This window comes from Cervus elaphus, chromosome 6 (genome assembly GCF_910594005.1).
Source record: "Cervus elaphus chromosome 6, mCerEla1.1, whole genome shotgun sequence".
NCBI lineage: Eukaryota > Metazoa > Chordata > Mammalia > Artiodactyla > Cervidae > Cervus > Cervus elaphus.
Window position 1 is genome coordinate 30,601,411 of NC_057820.1, and position 25,692 is coordinate 30,627,102.

A 25,692-nucleotide genomic window follows, 5' to 3' on the forward strand; every position below is an offset into this window, starting at 1 on the left:
ATCTGGCAGCCTCCAAATCTTTCTAAACAATCACCATTGCAATAACATGCTTTAAGCATACTCCAATAATATATACAAATCTATTTCTTTGTAAATTATATATTTTTGTATAAATATATTATGTATGCTGTGAAATGAACATATACACTAAAAAGAGATAAATATGGAATAAATAATCCATAATATATCATTTTATTTATCAATTATACTAAGTACATTTACTGTTACTAAAATAGTTTTAGAATAATTTAGAATGAGGAACAATGTGATTGAAATGGCTTTATGATTTTTTTAAATTTTTTGTATTTCTTTTTAAAATTTTTTTAATTGGTGGAAAATTGCTATATAAGGTTGTATTGGTTTCTACTGTACAACAATGTGAGTCAGTCATAATTATATATATGTCTTCTCCCTCTCAAGTCTCCCTCCCTCCCCACTCCCATCCCACCCATCTAAGTCATCAAAGAGAGCCAGGCTGGGCTCTCTCTGTTATATAGACACTTCCCACTAATTATCAGTTTTACACATGATAGTGTATATATGCCAATACAACATTTTGATTTGAAAATGTGGTTCTAAATTTAGATTATTTAAGTATTTTGCTTCAGTTATTGTAAAGGCAAAAAGCATATGTTACTCAAACCATATGTTTAAATGGAAAAAAACAAGTAAATTTTTTCCTGTGCTTACCAAGTCACGTACTCAGTTTTCAATCTTATGTAACATTTAGGACAGGGAAGTCTGGTGTGCTGCAGTCCATGGGATCTCAGAGTTGGACACAACTGAGCAACTGAACAACAGCAACCATTTAGCACAAGCATTTTGCCGGAATTTGGTAATAAATTTGTATCTTCATGCAGTACGTGGTGTCATTTATGTTGTGTTTTTGTAGGTCTTAACAAAGAAGTTCAAAAGCCATCAAAGGTCTTTGGAAAAATTTTAAATTAGTTAAAAAAATTGTTTCCCAGATTTTTAAGTGTGTTGATATGATTCCCCTAAATGATACATTTACATTATTTTCACTATTACAATCTTATAACTATAAAGTATTTTCAAGGTGCCCTCTTGTTAGTTCATTTATGACTTATATTTCAGAAAGCAAGCCCTTATTTTCTCACTCAATGATAACATCAAATGTCTTTGAAATCACAACTGATGGTAACTTTTTGTCATAGAAAGTTAAAATCTTGAAAAGATATCTTTAAAGAGAAAGGAAAGTGTAACATTTTTAATGTTCTACATTCAGTTAAGTTGTTTTCCATGAGATGATGGGAAACCTTGGTGTGTTTAAAGAATTATTTTGTCTCCTTAGAAAGTAAAATTTGTTCCTATTTAAAGGCCTTGTCTTTATACAATTAATTATGTACAAGGCACCCTATTGTCTGCAAACTGGAATCCATTGCAGTGCACAAAGTAAAAAACAAAATAATTGTTATCTATGGCTAAAAATACTATGTTGTATATTTGAAAGTTTATTAGAGAGATCTTAGACTTTCTTATAACAAAAGAAGTGTAACCATGTGGTGATGGATGTTGACTAGATTTATTAAGGTTATCATTTCACAATATTTACATATAGAATCCTGATATTGTGCATCTGAAACTAATGTATTGTTATATGTCAATTATACCTCAATTTTCAAAAAAATCGAAAGTGTCACTTAATTCTTTTGTCTTTCTAGAATTTCTCTGTTTCCTCATAATTTGTTCACAATATTAAGTCAGATTTAAATCACTTCTGTCAAGATGCCCAGGTAAAATGACACCTTTCCATCAGGCCTCCTTTCTTTATCTGCCTTCTGACCCACACCAGAGTACTCTGGTGATACAGAGCTAAAATATGCCCGCCTCTTAAAAGATTAAAGTGCTTAGTTGCTCAGTCATGTCTGACTCTTTGTGACCCTATGAAATGTAGCCTGCCAGGCTCCTCTGTCCATAGGGGTTCTCCAGGCAAGAATACTGGAGTGGGTTGCCATGTCTTTCTCCAGGGGATCTTCCTAACCCCAGGGATCAAGATCTGGTCTCCTGCATTGCAGGCAGATTCTTTACCTTCTGAGTCATCTTGTGATACAGACAAGTATGAAAAAAAATAGAAATTTGCTCAGACTTCTGTTATAACCTTGACTGAAGGAATATTTTTTCCTCAATAGTTAGAAAGTGAAAGAAAGTGAAGTCTCTCAGTCGTGTTCCACTCTTTGCTACCCCATGGACTGTAGCCTGTCAGGCTTCTCCGTCCATGGGATTTTCCAGGCAAGAATACTGGAGTGGGTTGCTATTTCATTCTCCAGATATTTCCCCGACCCAGGGATTGAACCTGGGATCTCCCGCACTGCAGGCATACTCTTTAACGTCTGAGCCACCAGAGAAGCCTTTTCAGTTATTGACTGTAGAACAGCAAATACAGGAAAATAACATTCTTTAACATCCTGGCAATCTTTTATTTATTATTTTTTTTTGTGCAATATAGTTTTATTAAAGTATAAAGGAGATAGAGAAAGCTTCTGACATAGACATCAGAAGGGGGCAGAAAGAGTACCCCCTTGCTAGTGTTAGCCATGGAGTTATATACTCTCCAATGAATCCAAAGAATGTCTGGAGGTTGTAAAGACCTCACCAGACCTACTCCCATAATTTACATTTTAAGATAACAGAGTTGGCCAGAAGGTTTAATCCAAAGACTGTCCTCAGGCAGGATACATCCTTGTAAAGACCAGACCTACTCCCATAATTTATGTTTTAAGATAACAGAATTAGCCAGAGGGTTTAATCCAAAGACTGTCCTCAGGCAGGATACATTATCGTTATAAATCCTAAGGAATGTAGAGGGAAAAAAAGTAAATAGTTTGTCCTTTCTTCCTCCTTGAATATTCCAGACCTCTTTCTCCTTGGGGACCCCTAAACTTCTTATCAACCTGCCTAGGAAATGACTCATTCCCCTCTTTTCTTTTAGGAGAATTATGTTGCCAACGGAAAGGGGCGTCGTTTTCATTCCATAACTACTTCCTGCTGTTTAGGGGCATAGTCCCTAAATTGTTGAGGCAACACACTCTCCTAACCCTCATATTGAGGGTCTCTGATCCAGGGGCCCCAAGTAATAGTTGTTGGAGGAGGCTGTGGCACTCATAGGAGCTTGGACAACCATTTGTAACTTGAAAGCCTTCATGCGACTAGAAACAAATCCAGTTACACAGTCACAGATGCAGAGAGCAAACAGCAAAAATAGAACAATCAGAATTATTGTAATTAAGATAGTCTTCCACCATGGGGAACTAGTTAACGTCTCCGAAAGCGAGGCAGTTGAGGCTTCAGGAGTATCCATAGCCCCAGTCATCTTGGTCATGTGTTTAGTAAAATGAGTAACATTAGTGCTCACATCAGGTATATAAGCACAGCATTGGGTATGAATAATGGCACAAGTTCCTCCTTGAGCATCTTTCAGAATATCTAAAGCTAATCTGTTTTGTAAAACCACCTTTCTAATTTGAAAAAGGACGTCTAATATCTACTGCCCCTGTATGCTGGGAACAAACTGAGCCATCCCCAAAAGTTAGCCAACAACTTAATTATAGTGATTGGAAACACTTGGAATTTTTGCCTCAGGAAATATGCAATGTAATCATTCCTGTGTTTTCCAACCCCAATTCAGGTCCTCCCTTTGTCTGGCCAGGCACTGATTGGGACCGGATATCTCAGTTGCCCTGGCTTGCTCCAAACGGGACTTACTGGATATGTGGCTCCTAACTATGGGCATGGCTTCCCCCTGGTTGGATAGGGAGATGCACCCTGGGTCTAGCCTTTACTCACGGCTTTGTGTTTTCAGAGCTTCCAGAGAAGCCTGCTAATTTACCTCACCTTAAAACTCGGTGGGCAAGGTCTGTATTTCACTGGTATGATTATTTGGCTGCAGTGTTTGTTCCCTCTTTGGGAACTACATATGTTATGCTCTGAGTGGATGCTTTGACTAATTTTACTCAACAGGCATTACAAGATTCTCAAAAAGCTATTTCAGCTCTTAATCCTGGCAATCTTTTAATAATGGCCCCATATTATTCAATTATATAAGAAGCAATGATTGAATGATTTATCTATTAATCTCTTATCAGGAAGGTTATTTAATGTAAGCTGATTAAATAGACTGTGTTAAAAAAAAAAAAAAAAGTAAAATCTATACTCAGATTGTTCCAAAAAGAAAAGGAATATATTCTTACCATAGAATTGAGACTGCCTTCTATGCCAGAGGTGGTAAATCTTTTCCTTCTTTCCTGGGCAAAGGAAAATTATTATTTGTCTGTTGTTTTCAATTACCTACACCCTTCCACACATTAGACACATACTTCTCAGGTTCCCAATGTATTCTCCATTGTGGAATCAAATACCTTATCTGTTTCAAAAGTGCTGTTTTGCACCAAATTTTAAAATAGCATATTTTCTGTATGAAATTTCAAAAATAATTTAGACTAGTTCCCTATTTACCTTAATAATTATGTCCATTGCATTTTTCCTTGTCTTTGATTTAACTATTTTAATCTAATAAGATTATATATGCAAATAGGAAATGTATTCTTCCAATATAGAGATAGCAATATTTTGGGATTAAAAAAGCTATTCTTGTGTTTCAGGGCAATAAAGAAATTCCACGACCTATTAATGAGCAAATTTATATGCTTTATTCTATATGATTTAATAAAATCTAGAATTTGTTTAATTATTAATTGGAAATCTGCATTTAAAGATGTAAAATGTCAGCATATTGTTTGGCTGAAAGACTTATCTTTGTTATTGGGCCATAACTTGTGTCTTTGTTCTTAGACGTCACTGGTAATAAACCAGCACAAAACCCCATATTTGTTCCCCTGACAGGTAAGGAGGATTATCCTTTATACTGCAGAAGTGTGTTACCAAGAAAATGTATTCTTTGTAGAACACATGCATTTTTAATCAATGAGGATAAACTACCTCATTGATTAAAACTACCTGTGTCTTATGTCTTCAACTTAGAATAAATAATAACTATTTTTGGATTTTGTTTTTGTTTTTCTTGACTATGGTAAATGCACATAGGAGACATTTAATAATAAAGAAATTCACAGTAGATGCTATTAAACTGTTTTCAAAAATTTTTAATCCATCTTTATTTCCTGTTTTGACTTACTTTCATGAAGTATCCCTCACATTTCTTCACATTACAGGTATTCTTGATAATTATAAGCATTTTACAGAGAATATCCATTGCTAAGAATTTAAATGATTTCCCTAAAATCTTACATTTAGAAAGCAATAAGATTTGCTTTATAATACTAATAACTTGACATTTGCTTTTCCAATGCATGTCATTGAAATAAAGCAGTGATCATTCCAACTGTTCAGTCAATGTCCTTCACTTTCTTCCTGACTTTATTTAATAAAGAGTTTTTCCCTTCAAATTTTATTGAGATACAATTGACAAATATCACTGTATGAAACATACAGCTTACTTATTTGACTTACATACATCATGAAATGACTATCACAATAAATTTGGTAAACATCTGTCATTTTATATAGATGCAATTTTAAAAAATAGAAAAAATACTTTCCTTGTGATGAGAACTCTTAAGATTTACCTTTAATAGTTATATGACATAGTGTTAATTATATTTAGCATGTTGTACCTTACATCTCAAGTACTTATTTATCTTATAAGCAGAAATTTGTAATATTTGAATACCTTCATCCAAATCCACCTTCACCCCCATCCACTTCTGGTAACCATAGAACCACTGAATTTCCAGGGGAATCCCAACAGAGACTAGGCTAAATAGTACCCTCCAGGTACATCCATGCTGCCTCAAATGGCAAAATTTCATTCTTGTTTATGACTAAATATTTTTCCATTATATATATAATTGAATACTATTATATATAGCAGTAATAGATAGTGGGATATATGTGTATTTATATATATATATATATATATATATATATATACACACACACACACACAATGACAGAGAAAAATCCACTGCAAAAAGAGAGATTAAATGATTTCCCCAAAATCTTGCATATAGGAAGTAGGGAGATTTGTATTACGATATGTGACTTTCCCAATGTCCAACAGAACTGGGATTGGAATCTAAGCAATTCTGTTCAGCTTCAAAACCCTACCTCACCCTTGACCAAACTCAGCACTTCATTAATTAGAAAATCAACAGTGGACAAACTAAGAAATATTTCTCAGTCTATACTGAGAGAAAAGTGGCTGAGATCAGCTTAGAAAGTGTCTTTAGGTCTGACCTTCAACCCTAAATCTCTAACATAATTGGCTATAAATGGTGGAGACTAGAAAGTGAAGGGTATTTAAAAATGAAGTCAAAACAAAACTAAACAGAGTTAATTACATCTTGGGCAAAGAGTGTGAATGGAGTAGGGGTGTGAGCTGTAATACATTATTCTATACTTTCTATGTCTTTACCTCATAGACTCACTATATTCAACCTGTCTCAGAAATTTTCAATTCTTCAGGAAAAGTTAAAAATGTTGCAAAGAATGGCATGAGCCACCTGTATTTATAGAAGTCTCAATCACCATTTTGTATTTATTTCTTGGTTAAAGTTCTTATTATTTTATGAGCACATCGAGATGTTCATAGCGTGTGTGTTCAGCTAACTATGTCAACTAAATTACTGTCTGGTGGGCTACAGTCCATGCGTTCATAAAAAGTCTGACATGACTAAGTGACTAGCACACATAGTCAGATGACATAAAATTAATCCTAGACTCAGATTCTTATTTCTTTAAAGACATGCAATAACTTTAAAGATGTCACTCATCTCAAGTTAATATAAATTTGAAAAATGAAAATATCATTATTATACCTTGCAAAAGAAAAAAAATACATTTTATTGTATATTTAAATATACAATATATTTAAATACCTTGCAAATAAAGTAAAAGCAGTAATTTGTTTTGTATTTCAAATAGTCATAAAATAACATTTTAGCCTAGTCTCTGTTGGGATTCCCCTGGAAATTCAGTGGTTAGGATTCTGGGCTTTCACTGATGAGGGCCCAGTTTCAGTCCCTGATCAGGAAATTAAGATACTGCATAAAAAAAAAAAAAAAAAAAATACTGCAAGTCACATGGCACACTCAAAAAAAGAAAAAGACTAGTCACTCTTTGATATATGTTTGCCTCATCCAGCTATGAAAGTAAAAATTCTCAAAATTATTAACAACATAACTTATTTTAAAGAAGCAAATAATGGTAATTTATGCAAAAACAGTTTCTAGTAAAAATCTAGATGATAAGAATTTAAAAGAAAACAAAATTCTTCTAAGAACTTAGCTATAAAATTATAATTTCTAAAGATTTTTTAATAAAAATTTATTTTATAGTATTTTATCTATTGATACACACAAAGGTAAGGCTTAATCTAAGATACAAGCAAGTAAATATTCATTTTTTAAAAACTTGTACCAAACAATATGCTCGATAGGGACTCCTGCCCAACCAACAGACTTTATCAGTCTGAGAATGGGTGAGGTTCAGATATGAGGTGTGTATCTCCAAAGCCACAGAGGTCAGGGAGGGAGGAATAATGGGACAAAGGTTGGGATATTAAAGTACAAAGTATATGTTAATGGAAAATATCACTTTTACTTTTTGCTGAGGCAGCTTATGAGGACTTGGACTAAAGACACACTTCTTTAAGAGAGCTTTTGCTGTTTCTTCTCCAACTAATAAAAATAAATGAAAAAAATAAAAAAAAAATAAAGTACTCTTGTGACAAGTGATTAATGTATTTTATTAAACCTTAAAAACTTACTAGGAAATCTACAAATAAAATATTGTTTACAAAAAAAAAAAAAACACAACAACCAAACAAACCAAAAAAGAACTGAAAACCGCACGAAAAAGTATGGGCAGTGGAGGTAGCTGCTCACTCACCTTTCCCAAGTGTGTTCTAAAGAAAAGACAGAACCAACATGTGTCTCCAGTTGCTTCTCTCTTGGAGTAAGAGGAGAAAGGTCTTCTACTCAAGTCCTTCTAATGTAATGGTGAACAATGTTTACCCTCCGTGTGTGTGTGTATGTGTGGTGTGTGTGTTGGGGATAGAGTGGGTTTGTACAAATGGAAGAAGAAAACCTCCAATTCAGAGAAAGGGTCTAAAGGAAGTGTTTGTGCAGTTTCATCACATTGATGCTGGGTCAGTAGTATCCCAAGTTCAGGGATGTTTGTATGTGGAACATGGTGCATCTGAGAACTGAACAACTACAGGTCTGTAGGCTGCACAGCTGGGAAGATGAAGGCTGTAAATAAATGCTGTAACTAAGGCATGTACGTGTGCGGTTGCCTTCTTTGTGTACACCCCATAGTCTCGCAGTGGGCTTGGGGCGTTCACAAGTGTGCCCTCTCTCCCTTTCTCTGTGAGTGCCAGCACCTTCTTCAGGTGGGCTGCACTTCCAGTGATCCGAATGAAGGCTTCTGATAAGAGGACTGAAGTGCTTCCTTGACATGATTGCCTGTTGCTGGTAATCGTATATCATCATGTAAGTGTACCTGGTCATGAGGTAAAGCTGGTTTACTGCTGATAACAGGACCTGCTATAAAAGAGCAGTCATTAGTGTAGAGAGGTAAGGCAAGGTTTACAGAGTCATTTAGATCTTAGTGGTGGAGTGGCAGTATACCAGAGAAATGGGCTTATTTCTTTGAGATAAGGCAAGGTGCTAGGGCATGGGATGCTGAAATGAGAGGTACACAAAGGGGCAGAGGGTGGGAGGTAGGGTAGTAGGTTTTATTATTTATTATTTCTGTCTCCAGGGTCAAGATAAAGTCAGGATTATAAACAGAAACCACAGTGTCAAACAGGACTTTTCACTTTGGCAGCAAAGATAGTTAGCACTCCTGTAGCACTTAAGATTGTAACTTACGTGCTGAGACATTCACTATCTACTGTTCTGAAAACTCACTTTTATTAACAAGAAGAAGAAAGAAAAAAAAAAAATGCATGTCCATATCCATAAACCCCCAAACCTTGCCTTGCCTAACCAAATGAAGCTCTCTTTCTTGAGGAAGAAGAGAATATATTTGATTGGTGTCAGCTGAAAATTTAATGTTCATTTTGGTTTTGATAATTGTACCCAACAAGCAATAAGTGAGAAAGTCTGTATTTGAACTCAAATTTATCTTGTAGACATTGAAGCTCATGATCTCATCACTCTACTATGTTCTCACCAGATTTTGGGTCAAATTAACAATTAAAGAAATCAATTGTGAGATTAATTACATGCTGGCATTTATCAAGCACAACTGATTAAATAAAATTAATCCAGCTCCTGTATCTAGGACTAAAAGCTTTTAATATATTACATAACTTTATGAGTATTGACATAAATCTAAAAGCCTTTAATTCATCAGAACATCTACCAAGTTCATTCTAAGGGTCAAGATCAGTGCTAGTCTATATCACTAGCAAGTAAAGTTTTGAGTGTTGTGCACTCTATAATTCTAGGTTGTACAATTCATATTGAAGTAAAAAAAAAAAAAACAAAACCTAATGTCTCTGAGACCTTAACAGACAACTGGTTTCTGAAGAAGGATAAGCTCCAGATTTTGCCACCAAGGCACTTTAAATTATGTTGAATGAGTGGATTTTTTTTTTTCCTTTTGAAGACATCTACGGAAAGAAGCCTGAATTATTTAAGCTCACTTTTGTATATTTTATTTCCCAATGCCAATAATTTTTTGTATTTCTTGTTAACATTTCTCTATCCAATAATATTCCTTCACTCTTACCATCCTTTCTCCTCATCAAAGGTGATTGAGATATATAAGGATATTAATATTCAGATGAGGGATTTCTCTAATTCTGAATAGGGAAGTGAGGAAAAACCCATTCTGCCAACGCCCAGTCAGTGTAATCTGCCTTCAGAGAGGGAGGAAGAGATCTTCCACTTAATCCCTGCTTTCTTAGGTAGATGAACTATGATGACACAAAGAATTTCAAGGAAGTGACTCTTACCACTATTTCTATCACAGGAGGAAGAAGACAGCCCCATCGTCAGGAATTAAAGGCAAACAAGCAATTCCAAAAAATGATTACCTTTTCCTTTAGACACATGCATTTTTAAGAAGGGTAAATAGAAAACTATTATGTATGCAGACACCACTGGTATAAGAAAAAAGAAACTTGGAGAAAGTAGATAGATATTAGGACATTAAATTGCATGCTCTTAGATCTGATCCCATCACTTCATAGCAAATAGAAGGGGGGGAGTAGAAGCAATGGCAGATCTTAATTTCTTGGGCTCCAAAAATCACTGCAGATGGTGACTGCACTCATGAAATTAAAAGATGCAAACTCCTTTGGAAGGAAAATTATGACAAACCTAGATATCATATTAAAAAGTAGATCTTTGCTGACAAAGATCCATGCAGTCAAAGCTATGTTTTTTGCAGTAGCTATGTATGGATATGAGAATTAAACCATAAAGAAGGCGGAGTGGCAAAGAATTGATGCTTTTTAATTGTGGTACTGGAGAAGATTTTTGAGGGTCCCTTGGACAGCAAGGAGGTCAAATCAACCAATCCAAAAGGAAATCAACCCTGAATACTCATTGGAAAAACTGTCCCTGAAGCTGGAGCTCCAATTCTTTGGCCACCTGATACAAAGAGCTGACTCATTGGAAAAGACCTTGATGCTGGGAAAGATCAAGGTCAAGAGGAGAAGGTGGTAGCAGAGGATGAGATGGTTAGATACATCACCAACTCAGTGGACATGAATTTGAGCAAACTTCGGAAGATAGTGGAGGACAGAGGAACCTGACATATTGCAGTCTATGGGGTCACAAAGAGCTGGGCACGACTTAGCCACTGCACACAACAACAGCAAATATGGAAAACAAAAAGAAATGTTCTTAAAACATAAAAAGAGAGCTAGGGAAAACATTATAATCTGAGAAAAGCTGTCATCACTTTTGCCTTGAGTTAAATATCATAAAGCAAAATGTTCAGTTTCATTGTTTCCTCTCATTATCAGTTTTAAACTTGATCTTTAAAAAAATTGGAACATTTATTCTGTATTACTAGGTTCAAAAATTGAGGATATTATTTTTATTAACATGTAGTGAAAAGTAAAGTTCACTGTGGACATAAGCATGCATGGCTATAATTTAGAAGCCCTTTTCCTCACAAATGCATCTATAAAAATTACATGCATATTCATCATTTCTGTGTATTTACTTTGCATATGCAATTTTTTAAAGCATAATACACATTCCTTGTCTTCAAAGAACTTATCTTCTTATAAGATAAATAATTAAAAAAACTAAAATTTATTAATAAATATCAGGCTATTGTGGAAAGGAAAGTTGCATGATGTTGGTCATTAGGATTGATAAAATGTGCATTGATAATCCATTCATGAGAGTTTAAATTGAATGAAGTACATAACTTTGATTTAGCAATTCTGTTTCTAACATTTTTTTCAAAGTATGAAATACTTTTCTTAATAGCAAAATTCAGCTTAAAACTGGTATGTATAGCATAATACCATTTGGGGGGACCAATTTGTGTAAAAATATTTAGAGTATATATATTTTTAAAGCCCATTTTATATTATTTCATTTTTTTAAATTTATTTTTATTAGTTGGAGGCTAATTACTTTACAATATTGTAGTGGTTTTTGCCATATATTGACAGGAATCAGCCATGGATTTACATGTGTTCCCCATCCTGAACCTCCCTCCCACCTCCCTCCCCATCCCATTCCTCTGGGCCATCCCAGTGCACCAGCCCTGAGCACTTGTCTTATAATATTCTTTAAATACCCAAATAGTAATAGCAGTTGTTTCTGTTGGTGAAACATAGAGCAAATTTAAATCCACATTTTCTGTATCTTCTAGAATTATCTTGTAATGTAAATATATTACTTTTACAAAAAAAATTTTTTTAGGATTTTGTGTACCTCTAAAATTTTATCTTTCCCACTTGAAATAAAATAATACCCTAATTTTTATTTAGCCCTTCATAGAATTTATTTATGTATTTGTTTTATTAGACACTTAGTGACATTGGAAGAATTCAAACTACTTGAACACTTCTGTTTAGATTGATTGAAGTGTACACAGGGTTAATTTTAGGGAAAAAAGAATACATGCACTGTGAATCTTTTCTTTCTTAATCTAGCTCTTTTGTTTGTTAAGCCCACATGACTTAGAAGTCACAAGTTGTTTTCTGAACCTGATACTTTACCTAATATTTATAAGATTTTAGCCAAATCATTTAGAATTTCTGAATCTTAAGGGTAAAAATTGAGCTATCAATAGATTGAGAAAGCCTTCAATCAATAATTATTTGTAAATCAGGAAGGCAGACACAATGTCTTTCTTTTTTTTCCCCAGTGTAGTGTCTGGGACATTATAGGTCTGGTGACTGAATGAATAAACAAATGAATGGACAGATAAATGAATGAATGAAATATAGAATATTAATACAAGTTTTAAAACAAGAGCAAATTTTTATTCATGGTTCTCAAAATATGATCCTCAAACTGATAGCATCAGTAATATCTCTGAGTTTGCTGAAATATTAATAGAAACTTCTCAGACTCCGTCTTAGACCAAATTTATCAGTAACACTGGATATTGGGATCCAGTAATTTGTATTTTGTCATGGCCTCCAAAATGGTTCTGAACCATGCTAAAATTCAAGAAGATCTGATTTAGGTTGCTTTTCCATTAGTATTAATATTAATTGAAGTTTGATGGTTTTGTTATAGGAACGGGGACCTCTTCCAGGGACTGAGAATGGGCTCTTGACTAAAAATCAGAAATGAGTTGTCTGAAGAGATACAAGTGCTGACAAAGCAAGAGACTTTATTGGGAAGGGGATCCTGGAGAGCAGGATGGTAGGGAACCCAGGAAAACTGCTCTGCCCTGTGCGTTTTATGGTAATAAGATTAGTTGCCAGGTTGTCACTGGTCAATCTTCTGACTCAAAGTCCCTTCTGGTGTTGCACGCATTACCCAGCCAAATTGGATTCCAGAAAGAAGAAGGATTCTGGGAGGTTGATAGGACATGCCATGTCTTCTTTTGACCTTTCCCAAATTTTTCCTGTTGATGGTGACTCGTTAGTTACTTGTTCCTTATCAGGACTTCTTGTCATAAAATAACTCAGGCAAATGGTTACCATGGTGTCTGACCGGGGTGGGGCCTTCAGTCAGTGTTTCCCTTAACAGTTTGGACTTCCTTGGTAGCTCAGACAGTAAAGCGTCTGCCTACAGTACAGGAGACCTGGGTTCGATCCCTGGGTCAGGAAGATCCCCTGGAGAAGGAAATGGCAACTCACTCCAGTACTGTTGCCTGGAAAATCCCATGGACGGAGGAGCTTGGTAGTCTACTGTCCACGGGGTTGCAAAGAATCGCGCATGACTGAGCGACTTCAATTTCACTTTTCCTTAACAGTTTAATAGAAATGTGGTTGCCAGGCAACTCATGCACATCTGAAGTAGGGTTTGCCCGAAATTAACACCTTGTTGCCAAAGTTTGCCAGTTGCATTCCTTGGCATGCCCTGCCATACAGAAATACTTATATTGTTTCATGTATGTATTAATAGTTAGTTGCCAATATTTAAAAATTTAATATTTGGACTATCACAAAAATAATCTAGATCTCTAAAAATACTGCCCTCTTTTCTGCATGAAAAGGATGTGGTAGACCCTTGGCCCCCCAGCATCAGCATCATATGCACATTATTATCCCACTAAACTCCTTTGTGTATATGTCACTTACCAAAAAAAAAAAAAAAAAAGAGAGAGAGAGAGAGGTGGTGGAAATGATTAGAGTAACAGAAAACAAGTGTATTCTGAAACCATCAGCTTTACTCTATTTCTGCTGCCAAAGTGTATCTTTAGTGTATGTTTGTGTAGCTTTGTTTTTTCTGTAATGTTGGAAACTCATGTTTCTTTCAGATGAATACACACCCACAATGACTTTTTGTCATGATCAACATTATTACAAGACATTCTTTAAAAATTGTAGAGAAACAACAGGATTGTACCTACTGACCCTTCAGCTCCTTTCCCTTTGCTTTTCTCTCTTTGAAGCCATGTGAACCTTTAAATCTAGATAATCTCTGACTTTGCTGACTTTCAGCTCCCACCCTGATTCATTTCCTTTCAAGACTTCCTGCCTCTTCCAGCAGCTGAAGCGGCAGGCCCTGCCTCTGTGTATGTCATTCAAATTTGCCCATGAAGTCATTGACTACAGCAGTCAGATCATATCTTTAAACTTTTTTTTTTTTTCTAATCCCAGAGACTGGAATGAGCCTCCCTGAGCTCATCTTTCCCTCCCTTCAGGACTCCCACCAGGACCCAGGATTCCTTTTGTCAGCTGCACCACCAACTGAAAATGAAAACTGAAAAGAGGGATTAAATCCTGAGGTAAAGTTTTTTTTTTTTTTAAATCTCTTTTCTCTGAGTTTTTATCATGCATCCACAGCACAATGAGCTCCTTGAATAATTTCCCTTTTGAACATATGTTTATTGCTAGAATGTTTTTGCCAAATTGCAGTTTTCCCTCAGGAAACACAGTGTTGTTTATATTGTGCGGACTTTCAGTGATCCCTTTCATTTTTCTAGGTTCATTGGGACTCTGCTGAAGCATGCCAGGATTGTGGGTCTTCTCATCAAACTGTAGCCTCATAAGGGAAAATGGAATCCCCTCCAAGCTCTCATTTCTCTGCTCACATCTCTACTTCACCCCTATATACACACATGCACATGCATACCCTTTAGGGTACTTTCCAGAATGCAGAACATGTTATTTAATTAATATATTTCATTAGCTGGAGTTTGATGTAGACTAAGTAGAGCTGCAGTTTGTTCAGTTCAGTTCAGTCGCTCTGTCATGTCCGATTCTTTGCGACCCCCAAGAATTGCAGCACGCCAGGCCTCCCTGTCCATCACCAACTCCCGGAGTGTACTCAAACTCATGCCCATCAAGTCGGTGATGCCATCCAGCCATCTCATCCTCTGTCGTCCCCTTCTCCTCCTGCCCCCAATCCCTCCCAGCATCAGGGTCTTTTCCAATGAGTCAACTCTTCACATGAGGTGGCCAAAGTATTGGAGTTTCAGCTTCAGCATCAGTCCTTCCAATGAACACCCAGGACTGATCTCCTTTAGGATGGACTGATTGGATCTCCTTGCAGTCCAAGGGACTCTAAAGAGTCTTCTCCAACACCACAGTTCAAAAGCATCAATTTGAAGAAAGTGCTCAGCTTTCTTCACAGTCCAACTCTCTCATCCATACATGACCACTGGAAAAATCATAGCCTTGACCAGACGGACCTTTGTTGCAGTTTGTTAGAGTGAAACAAATGGAGAGAACATTCTTTTCCCACTAGAATATCAGTGTCAGATGATTCAGTTTGTTTCTCCTAAGAGGGGCAATGGCTTCCATTTTCCTCTTTCATTCTATTGTGTGTTTGTGTGTGTCAGCCGTATCCAACTCTGCGACTCTATAGACTGTAGCCTGCCAGGCTCCTCTGTTCATGGGATTTTCTATTGATGTTTCTTGAGTCAGTTTTAGACATTACAATTTTTAACTTATCACTCAACTAGGTAGATTTGTAGTATTGTGTAGACTACTATATAACACATTAAAAGTTTTTGTCATTTTTTTTTTGGTCATTTTAAGATTTAAGAGACTTCTAGGAACCATTTTTTTTTAAAAGCAAATATCCCTCATCAACCATCTGCTAAAGTATTTTACTCAATAATGTTAGTGGTAGCTCAGCTGGTAAAGAATCTGCCTGCAATACAGGAGACTCCAGTTCAATTGCTGGGTTGGGAAGATCTCCTGGAGAAGGGATCGGCTACCCACCCCAGAATTCTTTGTTTTCCTTGCTGGTTCACACGGGAAAGAATCCATCTGCAATATGGGAGACCTGGGTTTGATCCCTGGGTTGGGAAGATCCCCTGGAGGAGGGCTTGGCAACTCACTCCAAAATTCTTGCCTGGAGAACCCCATGGACAGAGGAGTCTGTCGGGCTACGATCCGCGGGATCGCGAAGAATCGGACACGGCTAAGAGACTAAGCACAATCCTATATCTTTGGGCTCTCTCCCCTGAATCTATCTTCTCGTTTGTTCTAAACTCATCCTCATCCACTGGTCATGATGAGGCAATGCTAATCCCAGACTGCTACTCCAAGGTTCTTGAACTGGTTACACCCACTTCCCAGATGTGACTAGTATGTAATCACTGTCCTATTATTACTCATATTCCTCCTTCTCTGACAACATTTTTGCAGCATGAGGAGTTAAAGCTTTTGTCAGAGGGATGTTTGCTTTGTCAAATAAACAAAAAAATTCCCTACAAACTGTGAACACCCTTAACCAAATGAGATAAATCAGGAACACCTATGACTCTGGTCAGGCCTACCCATTCAGTATGACCAAGTGAGCAAAGCTGGGAAAACTGAACTCTATTTCTGAGACACACCTCACTTGCTATGTGTCTGAGCAGACTTCCCGCAACTCTGTTTCCTAATCTCAGTCTGTAAAAGGAAAGTAAGACTTATCATCAGGGAGATAATATATATGAAGCACATTCAATGTAATTTATTTTCTGGGAAACAATTCATTCTAATAAATCATTTATGTGTACTCTACATTGTTAAAGAGTACCTTAACAGTAGTTTAAAACCATGCTTCCCCAATTTTCTTCTACATGTAAGCTACTTGGGGATTTTATTAAAATATAAGTTCTGATTCTGGATTGGAGCCTCATATTCTGCATTTGTAATACAAGCTCTCAAGTGATGACAATAGTGCATGGGGCTTGCATATGTACCATATTTAAATAGCAATTATGAATCAATTATATAAATATAAGACAATAGTACAAGTTAAATTAAAATGAGTAAGTAAAGAAACTAAAAAGTTTAAGACATGAAATGGAACCAGGAATGATGTTATAAAGGTATAACATAATGCTAAGCACATACTATGTGAGAAACAAGTTTGTGTGATTTATTGCAGACCATATGGAAAATAGATCTGTGTCCTCAATACCGACTTGCTTTCCCATGAAAATCTGTGTGTTTAATAACAGTTGGTAAGTAGAATTATATTTCTACTAAATGCTAAATTCCAGAGCCAAAAATTTTAAAAAAAATAAAGAGAGAGCCTCATTTATTTTTTTCAACTGATTCAGAATATGCCAGTGTTCAAATGAGGCCTGGAATTGATATTTACCTTTACATAATCTGGAAAAGTTAATTTGCTAAGGAATTAATCGAACAAAATGTTTCAAGGAAAACTATTTCATTTACTATGTGAAGCTCAAATCTAATATCTCAATATGCTATGTTTATTTCTGCTCTCACTCATTCCTTATATCCAAACTCCAAAGTAACACTGTCCCTAAGATCTTAGAAGATTCTGAATGGGAAGTACATGTCGCATCATTCATTCATTCATTTATTTATTCAGTTCTCATTCATTTATTTGTTCAGGTCATTTAACACCTACTTTATTCTAGGTACAGTGTTTACCTACTCAGTTCCTCTTCCTTTCACTTCTCGCTCTGTTGAGTTTTTGACCAACCACATTATTTGTTCCATTCTTGAAGCTGCTGACATGTTCTAGAATTTTTTATTGACCTAACAAGGGACTACAGAAGCAAACAGATAGGATAATTAAGAAGCACCATGAAGGCAGCAATTTAATATGGAATGTTTAATTTTCCTAAAATGCCCAGACCACACAGCTCTCACCCACATCCTTGTTTTAGGGTCTTGCTGGCTCTAAACCTATTTATGTCTACTCTGTGCTGGGGCTGCTCTTTCATTTAGATACTCTTTTCTAGGCTTCTCAGGTCCCCAAATCCTTTACTCTGTGAGCAGTAACAAAGACGTAAAATTCAAATAATTTTTCCTATATTTCTTGCATAAGATGCCATATATTTTTAGACAAATGAATTATATAATAACTTTTATTGGGAAAACTAAAACAAAACAAAACAAAACACGCTATTGTGTGCATATCCACTAATTGTCAGACATAAAATATGATATATAATGCATATCTTATAATGTAAAATGAAAAATATGTCCAGAATTCTCTCTTCTAGACTTTTTTTTTTAACATTATTTATTATTTTGGCTGAACTAGTTGTTGGTTGCTGCGTGCAGGCTTTCTCTAGTGGCAGAGAGCGGGATCTGCTTTTCATGCAGTCTGCGGGCTTCTCCCTGCAGTGGCTTCTCTCGTTGTGGAGCATGGGCTCTAGAGAGTTGGCGCTTCCGTAGCTGCTGCACTTGGGCTCAGAATTTGTGGCACATGGACTGAGTTGCTCCACTGCAAGTGGGATATGTGCAGACCAGGGATTGAACCTGTGTCCCCTGCATATTCTTAACCATTGGACCATCAGGGAAGCCCCTCTTCTAGACCTTTTTAAGAGCCTGGAGGATGGGGTCTAGCAGGGTGTGGAGAAGTTATCTCTAAAACACAAGGCTGTTACACAATGTATTTTTCCTAATCTAAAGCATTCCTTTTTCTATACAGAAGCACGTGAGTTTAAATAGCAGCTAGCTTTTATGTTAGTGATTTTGTTTGTGGTTCCCATTACACAAATTGTTAGCTTAACAAGTTTCAACAATTTTCAAATCACCAAATTACTTACAAAATATTTGCCTGATAAAAATATTTGTATCAATGTGCCAATCAGCGATCAGCAGTCTTTGATGTCTAGTTATAATTATTTGCTATAAACAATACAAGTTTATCTGAGATACATAATTTATGTTGTTAATTCAAACTCTTTTCATCTGGTTGTATACATTATCATTATTGATTGACAAGTTCTCAGAAATAAATGGAATAGTAGATTATAACAGATCTTAAAATTTCTACATTCTACCTTTCCTTCTATTTCTGAGAGGTTTATGTTCCTTAGGGGCAGAGAGAAGGGTTGTAAAATGAGAAACACATTAGCAAGAGCCAGGCTACAGTTTCATATGCAAAGTTCAGTGAAGATGAAGTGGAAAAAATAAATAATGATGAGCTCTATGTGATGGTCAATTTTGTGTGTCAAAATGATTGACACACAGGAAACCCAGATATTTCATCAAACATTATTATAAGTGTGCCTGTTAGTGTATTTCCTGGATGAGATTAGTATATGAATAAAACAAACTACCCTCCCTAGTGTGGACAAGCCTTATGAAGTCAGTTGAAGGCCTGAATCACATAAAAAGGCAGACCTCTGGGGGTGAGGCTGAATTCCCCCTGCCTGACTATTTTTGAGCCGGGGTATCATGTTTTCCTATCTTCACACTTAAACATGAGTTCTCACTGGGTCTCAAGCCTGCAAGCCTTCAGGAGGGACCTACACCATTGACTATCCTGGGTTTCCAGCTTGGGATAAGTTGATTCTATTTCTCTGGAGAATCCTGATTAAATCTCAAAATGTTTTGAATAGGTTAGCAGATTAATAAGATTCTAATTCAGGATTAGTATTATTAGGATTATTATGATAAGTTACCACTCAAAAATATGCAAGACAAATTTTATTATATATAAATATTTATGTATATATACATAAAGAGGTTTGTCATATGTAATTGGCTTAGATAATTTTACAGGTGGGCAAGTCCCAAGATGTGCAAGATGATTTGCAAGCTGGAGACCCAGAATAGCTGATGATTTAATTCCAATTGAGTCTGAAGTCTAAGAACAGTGAGAGCTAATGGTATAGTTTTAATTCAAAAGCTGCCAGGCTTCAGACCCAGGAAAAGCTGATGTTTTAGTTCCAATCTGAAGGCAGGAAAAAAAAACTGTATTACAATTCAAAAGTTTTCAGGTAGGAAGCATTCATTCTTACTCAGATTTATTGTTCTAATCAGGCCTTAAACTCACAGAATGAGGTCATTCCACACTAGGGAGGGCAATCGCTTTACTTAGTATTACCCATTTAAACATTAATCTCATCCCAACACATCCTTACAGAAACACTCAGAATAATGTTTGACCAAATATCTGGGCATCTGGTGGCCCAGTCAAGTAGACACATAAAATTAATCATCATGGCTTCTAAGCAAAATAGACTATTTTAAATTAAATATTCTCCCTTGTGTGAAACAACCAACAGGAATGTGGATAGAAAACAAATTGGGCCCTATTATTGCCCTCATTTACTGCTTTGAGAGAATTCCTGGGCCACAACCCAGGTACAACACCAGATATCCAATAGAAAGTATCAGGCATGCTAATTAGCAGAAGGCGGCATCATAGTGAAAGGAAAAATTAGGTAATTGAAAATAATCTAGAACTAACACAGATGTTAGGGTTAGCAAACAAGTATTAAAAACAGTCATTATAACAATATTCAATATGCTCTAAAAGTTTTCTGCTTTATTGACTATGCCAAAGCCTTCGACTGTGTGGATCACAATAAATTGTGAAAAAATTCTTCAAGAGATGGGAATACCAGATCACCTGACCTGCCTCCTGAGAAATCTGTATTCAGCTCAGGAAGCAACAGTTAGAACTGGACATGAAACAACAGGCTGGTTCCGAATAGGAAAAGGAGTACATCAAGGCTGTATATTGTCACCCTGCTTATTTAACATATATGCAGAGTACATCATGAGAAACGCTGGGCTGGATGAAGCACAAGCTAGAATCAAGATTGCTGGGAGAAATATCAATAACCTCAGATATGCAGATATGGCATATGCATATATGCACACCTTTATGGCAGAAAGTGAAGAAGAGCTAAAGAGCCTCTTGATGAAAGTGAAAGAGGAGAGTGAAAAAGCTGGCTTAAAGCTCAACATTCAGAAATCTAAGATCATGGCATATAGTCCATCACTTTATGGCAACTAGATGGAGAAACAGTGGCAAACTTTAGTTTCTTCGGCTCCAAAATCACTGCAGATGGTGACTGCAGCCATGAAATTAAAAGATGCTTACTCCTTGGAAGAAAAGTTATGACCAACTTAGACAGCATATTAAAAAGCAGAGACATTACTTTGCCAACAAAGGTTCATCTAGTCAAGGCTATGGTTTTTCTAGTGGTCATGTATAGATGTGAGATTTGGACCATTAAGAAAGCTGAGTGCCAAAAAATTGTTGGTTTTGAACTGTGGTGTTGGCGAAGACTCTTGAGAGTTCCTTGGACTTCAAGGAGATCCCATCAGTCCATCTGAAAGGAAATCAGTCCTGAATATTCATTGGAAGGACAGATGCTGAAGCTGAAACTCCAATATTTTGGCCACCTGATGCAAAGAACTGACTCATTTGAAATGACCGTGATGCTGGGAAAGATTGAAGGCGGGAGGAGAAGGGGATGACAAAGGATGAGATGGTTGGATGGCATCACTGACTCAATGGGCATGAATTTGAGTAAACTCTGGAAGTTGGTAAGGGACAGGGAGGCCTGGCATGCTTCAGTACATGGGGTCGCAAAGGGTTGGACATGACTGAGCTACTGAACTGAACTGAACTGAAAAGTTGAGACAGGAAGAGTATAATCATTCCCCAAATGATCTTCTAGAGGTGAAAACTATAATGTCTGAGGGGGAAAAAAAAATTGGAAGAGATTAAAATCAGATTGCACATTGCAGATGAAAAAGTTACTGAATATAAAGAAATATAGCCATAGACATTATCTGAACTGAAACACAAAGAGAGAAAAAAGATTTTTTAAAAAGTTTAAAGAGCTTCAATGAGCTGTAAACAAATTCATGTATCTTGGAGTATCAGAAGGAAGAGAAAGAGACCCTTCAAAAAGGTATTTGAAGAAATATTGATTGTAAACCCAAAATTCATGGAAGTTCAATAAACATGAAGTGCAGACACACATACAAACCATGAAAATAACCACATGAAGGCACATCATAACTTAATTGCTCAAAACCAGTGATAATATAGAATATCTTAGAAGCAGACAGAGAAAACAAATGCATTATACACAGAAGGACCAAGGTGAGAAAGACAACAGATTTCCTGTAAGAAAAAATAAGGAGAAACAAGATGGCGGAGGACAAGGTGGATGTGGATTACATCTCTCTCTGTGGATAAATCAGCAATACACCTTCAGACACAGAAGATCTTGCAGAACACCAGCTGAGAGTGGGCAGGAGTCTTCGACCACCAGGAAGGAATATATAGATCCACACAAATCACGGTAGGATGAAGGAAGGAGGAGGGAAAAAGGAGCGTTATCAGGACTGGACATGTACCTGGGCGGGGGAGGGACGGGGAGGGGGGGGCTGAAGCAGGGATCAGATCCCCACATCAGGGCAGTCGTTTGGGACAGAGGAGAAGCATTTGAGGCTGTTGGAGAGTGCCACAGCTCATGTGTGACAGTCCGAATGGAATGAGAGCTACACAATCTTTCCGACAGCCCTACATACCCTGGACAGGATTCGAGTCCCTTGGAATGTGCGGTGGCTCGGAGCTGGACTGTGGGGATTGGAGAGCAATCCCAGGTTGAGATCTGCTGTTGACTGCAGGGAGACAGTGGGAGGGGGACAATGAGGGAGGAGATGGAGGGGGGAAACACCTTGGAAGGAAAGCTGGGCAGCCATGGAGGTAAGGCAATACTGCTGAGTCACATGCAGAGGGTGGAGCCATCACTGTAGCCTCTTTCCCCACAGGCAAGGGCCAGCAGCTGACCAACAGACACAAGAGAAGGTGGCCCTTTAAGTGCCTGATGCCCTAAGCAACAGAGAAAGATCAGATAAAGAGGCCCTTTGAAGCCGGTGCCAGAGGCTAGTGGGGGCGGGGGGGGGGGGGGGGGGGGAAGAAACTAATAGCACCGTATTTCTCGCACCGATGGCTTCTGGCTCCCCTGGGTACATGGCATTGCCAGGGTCCCCCTGTCCAAGCAGCTGCACCAGCTCCACATCCGGTCCTCACTGAGGCAGACCTAAAGCCCCCAGGGCAGCCTCAGGAGCAAACTCCTGTGGATGACTCACATACAGAGGTGGAAATAAAACCACAGTTGAACCGCAGGGGCAGTGCGGCTAAGGATGAGGATTGAAAACCTTCCCAATAACTCTACAAACTGCAGTTTAAATCCACATGATCAACTAGGCAGACTCTGTGTCTATGGAATATATAAAAGGGCAATGAGAGTTCCCACAAAAGAAAATGCAGTAGCTCTAGCAGCTGTGGACACCAAGAACATCCAGGAAGTAGGGTCAGATTAGCCTGAGCTGTCCCCATAGCAGGTCCAGAGACCAACCAACCCATTATTGGAAGACATTTTAAGGAGGTAGAGGTGGACTATCCAAGAAAAACATTTATTATTGTTTTTATATTTTGATTTGTTCTGCAATTGGTTCTGGAATTTTCTCCCCTGTTCCTGTGGTTGATTTTATTATTGATATTAGTCTATTTAAGCTTTTGAGAACTTTTTTAAAATCTCACTTTTCATTTCCTTTATATATTTCTACCTCTTTGTTGGCCTTATGCAGTTCTGTAGAATTTCTTTTTCTTTTTAAAATTTTTTCTAAAATTTATTTTTTAATTTTTTCATATATATATATGTTTGTGTGTGTGCTAAGAAGCTTTAGTCATGTCTGACTCTTTGTGACACTATGGACTGTAGCCCACCAGGCTCCTCTGCCCATGGGGTTCTCCAGGCAAGAATACTGGAGTGGGTTGCCATGCTCTCCTCCTGAGGATCTTCTCGACCCAGGGATCAAACCCCCATCTCATTATGTCTGTTGCATTGGCAGGCAGGTGTTTTACCCCTAGCAACACCTGAGAAGCCCCCCCTTTTTAATATACTTGTATTTAACTTTGCTTTTCTATTTTTTCTTTTTCTTTTATTCATCATGTTTATTAGTTTTGTTTGTTTGTTTGTTTGTTTGTTTTCTTTGCTTTATTTCCTGGTTGGCACTCTGCTTTGGTTTTGTTTTCAGTTTGTGTTTTACTTAGTTTTGATTTTAATTGGTCTATATCATTTTTGGTTTCCTTTGCTCACTGGGTCACTCTGTTGTACTCTCTTTCCTTTGGACTGTTTTGGTTTTGTGTGTGTGTGTGTGTGTATGGGTGTATATTCTATTGTTTAAAAATTATTAGTCTGATTTTGTCCTTACCATTGTCTAGGGGGTCATCTTTTGTTTCTTGTTTTATTTTTTTCTTTTGTTCTTGTTTGTTTATTTTAATCATCTTTAATGCCATAACTAACAAATGGTGGAATCCCAGGTCCCTGGCCAGAAATCAAGCCTGAGCCTTTGGACTGAAAGTGTTGAGTCCAGGACCCTAGACTGTCAGAGAACTCCTAACCCCAAGAAGTATTAATTAGTGAGAACTCTCATGAAGGCCTCCACCTATACACAAGACCTGGCATCACCCAACTGCCCACAACACCCAGTGAAGGATGCCTCACCCAAATGATAAGCAAGACAAAATTACAAACCTGATCATCAGTACAGAGGATTCCCAAAGACACTCCAAAATATACCACCTCACACAGCCCTCCCCATTAGAGGGGGAAACACCCAAACCTCACTACCTCCCACCAGAACGCAGGCACAATTCATTCCCAATATAAAGCTTACACAAACCACTGGACCAAACTTAACTATCGAAGGCAGAAACCAAATGGAAGAAGGACTATGACCCTAAAGCCTGTGAAAAGGTGACCTCAAGCACAGTAAATTAGAAAAAATCTGAAAAAGAATTCAGAGTAATTATAACAAGATGATCCACAACCTCAAAAGTAGAATGGAGAAAATGAAAGAATTGATTAACACATTTAGCAAGTACCTAGATGAAACAAAGAAAAAACAAACAGAGATGAACAACACAGCTACTGAAATTAAGGAAGAAATCAATCTAGAAGGAATCAATAGCAGAATAACTGAGACAAAAGAATGGATAAGTAAGCTGGAAGATAGAATGGTGGAAATAACAGCTGAAGAGCAGAATAAAGAGATAAGAATGAAAAAATTTGAGGATGTCTCAGAGATCTCTGGGAAAATATTAAACATGTCAGCATTTGAATTATAGGGGTCCCAGAAGAAGAAGAAGAAGAAGGTGGGGGAGGGGGGAAGGGTCTGAGACAAATTTTGAAGAGATAATTGAAAACTTTCACATCATGGGAAAGGAAATAGACCATCAAGTCCAAGAAGTGCAGAAGTGCAGAGAGCCCCATACAGGATAAACCCTAGGAGAAATACACTGAAATACACATTGTTGCTGCTGTTGCTGCTAAGTCGCTTCAGTCATGTCCGACTCTGTGCAATTCCATAGACGGCAGCCCACCAGGCTCCCCAGTCCCTGGGATTCTCCAGGGAAGAACACTGGAGTGGGTTGCCATTTCCTTCTCCATTGCATGAAAGTGAAAGTAAAGTCATTCAGTCGTGTCCGACTCTTGGCGACCCCAAGGACTGCAGCCTACCAGGCTCCTCCATCCATGGGATTTTCCAGGCAAGAGTACTGGAGTGGTTTGCCATTGCCCTCTCCAGAAATACATACTAATCAAACTAATAAAGATTAAATACAGAGTAAGAATATTAACTGTAGAAAAGAAAAAGCAACAAGTAACATACAAGGGAAACCCCATATGATTAACAGCTGATCATTTATAGAATCTCTGCAAGCCAGAGTGGAAAGGCAGGATATATTTAAAATACTGAAAGAAAAAAATCTACAACCAAGATTATTCTACCCAGCAAGAATCTCATTCAAAATT

At 37.2% G+C, this 25,692-nt stretch overlaps 1 protein-coding gene across 3 annotated transcripts in view; it reads left to right on the forward strand.

Moving 5' to 3' along the window:
• The first annotated feature begins 14,293 nt into the window (after nucleotides 1–14,293).
• The window catches only part of SULT1B1 (sulfotransferase family 1B member 1), a 35,086-nt gene continuing 23,687 nt past the window's right edge, over nucleotides 14,294–25,692 (forward strand). The window contains exon 1 of one of the 3 annotated variants that reach the window (XM_043906562.1): nucleotides 14,294–14,421. The gene's annotated coding sequence lies outside the window, so the exon portion shown is untranslated. Of the gene's footprint in view, nucleotides 14,422–17,051; nucleotides 17,098–22,041; nucleotides 22,171–25,692 lie in introns of those variants that run through there. The other 2 variants (XM_043906563.1, XM_043906565.1) reach the window with 2 other exon arrangements.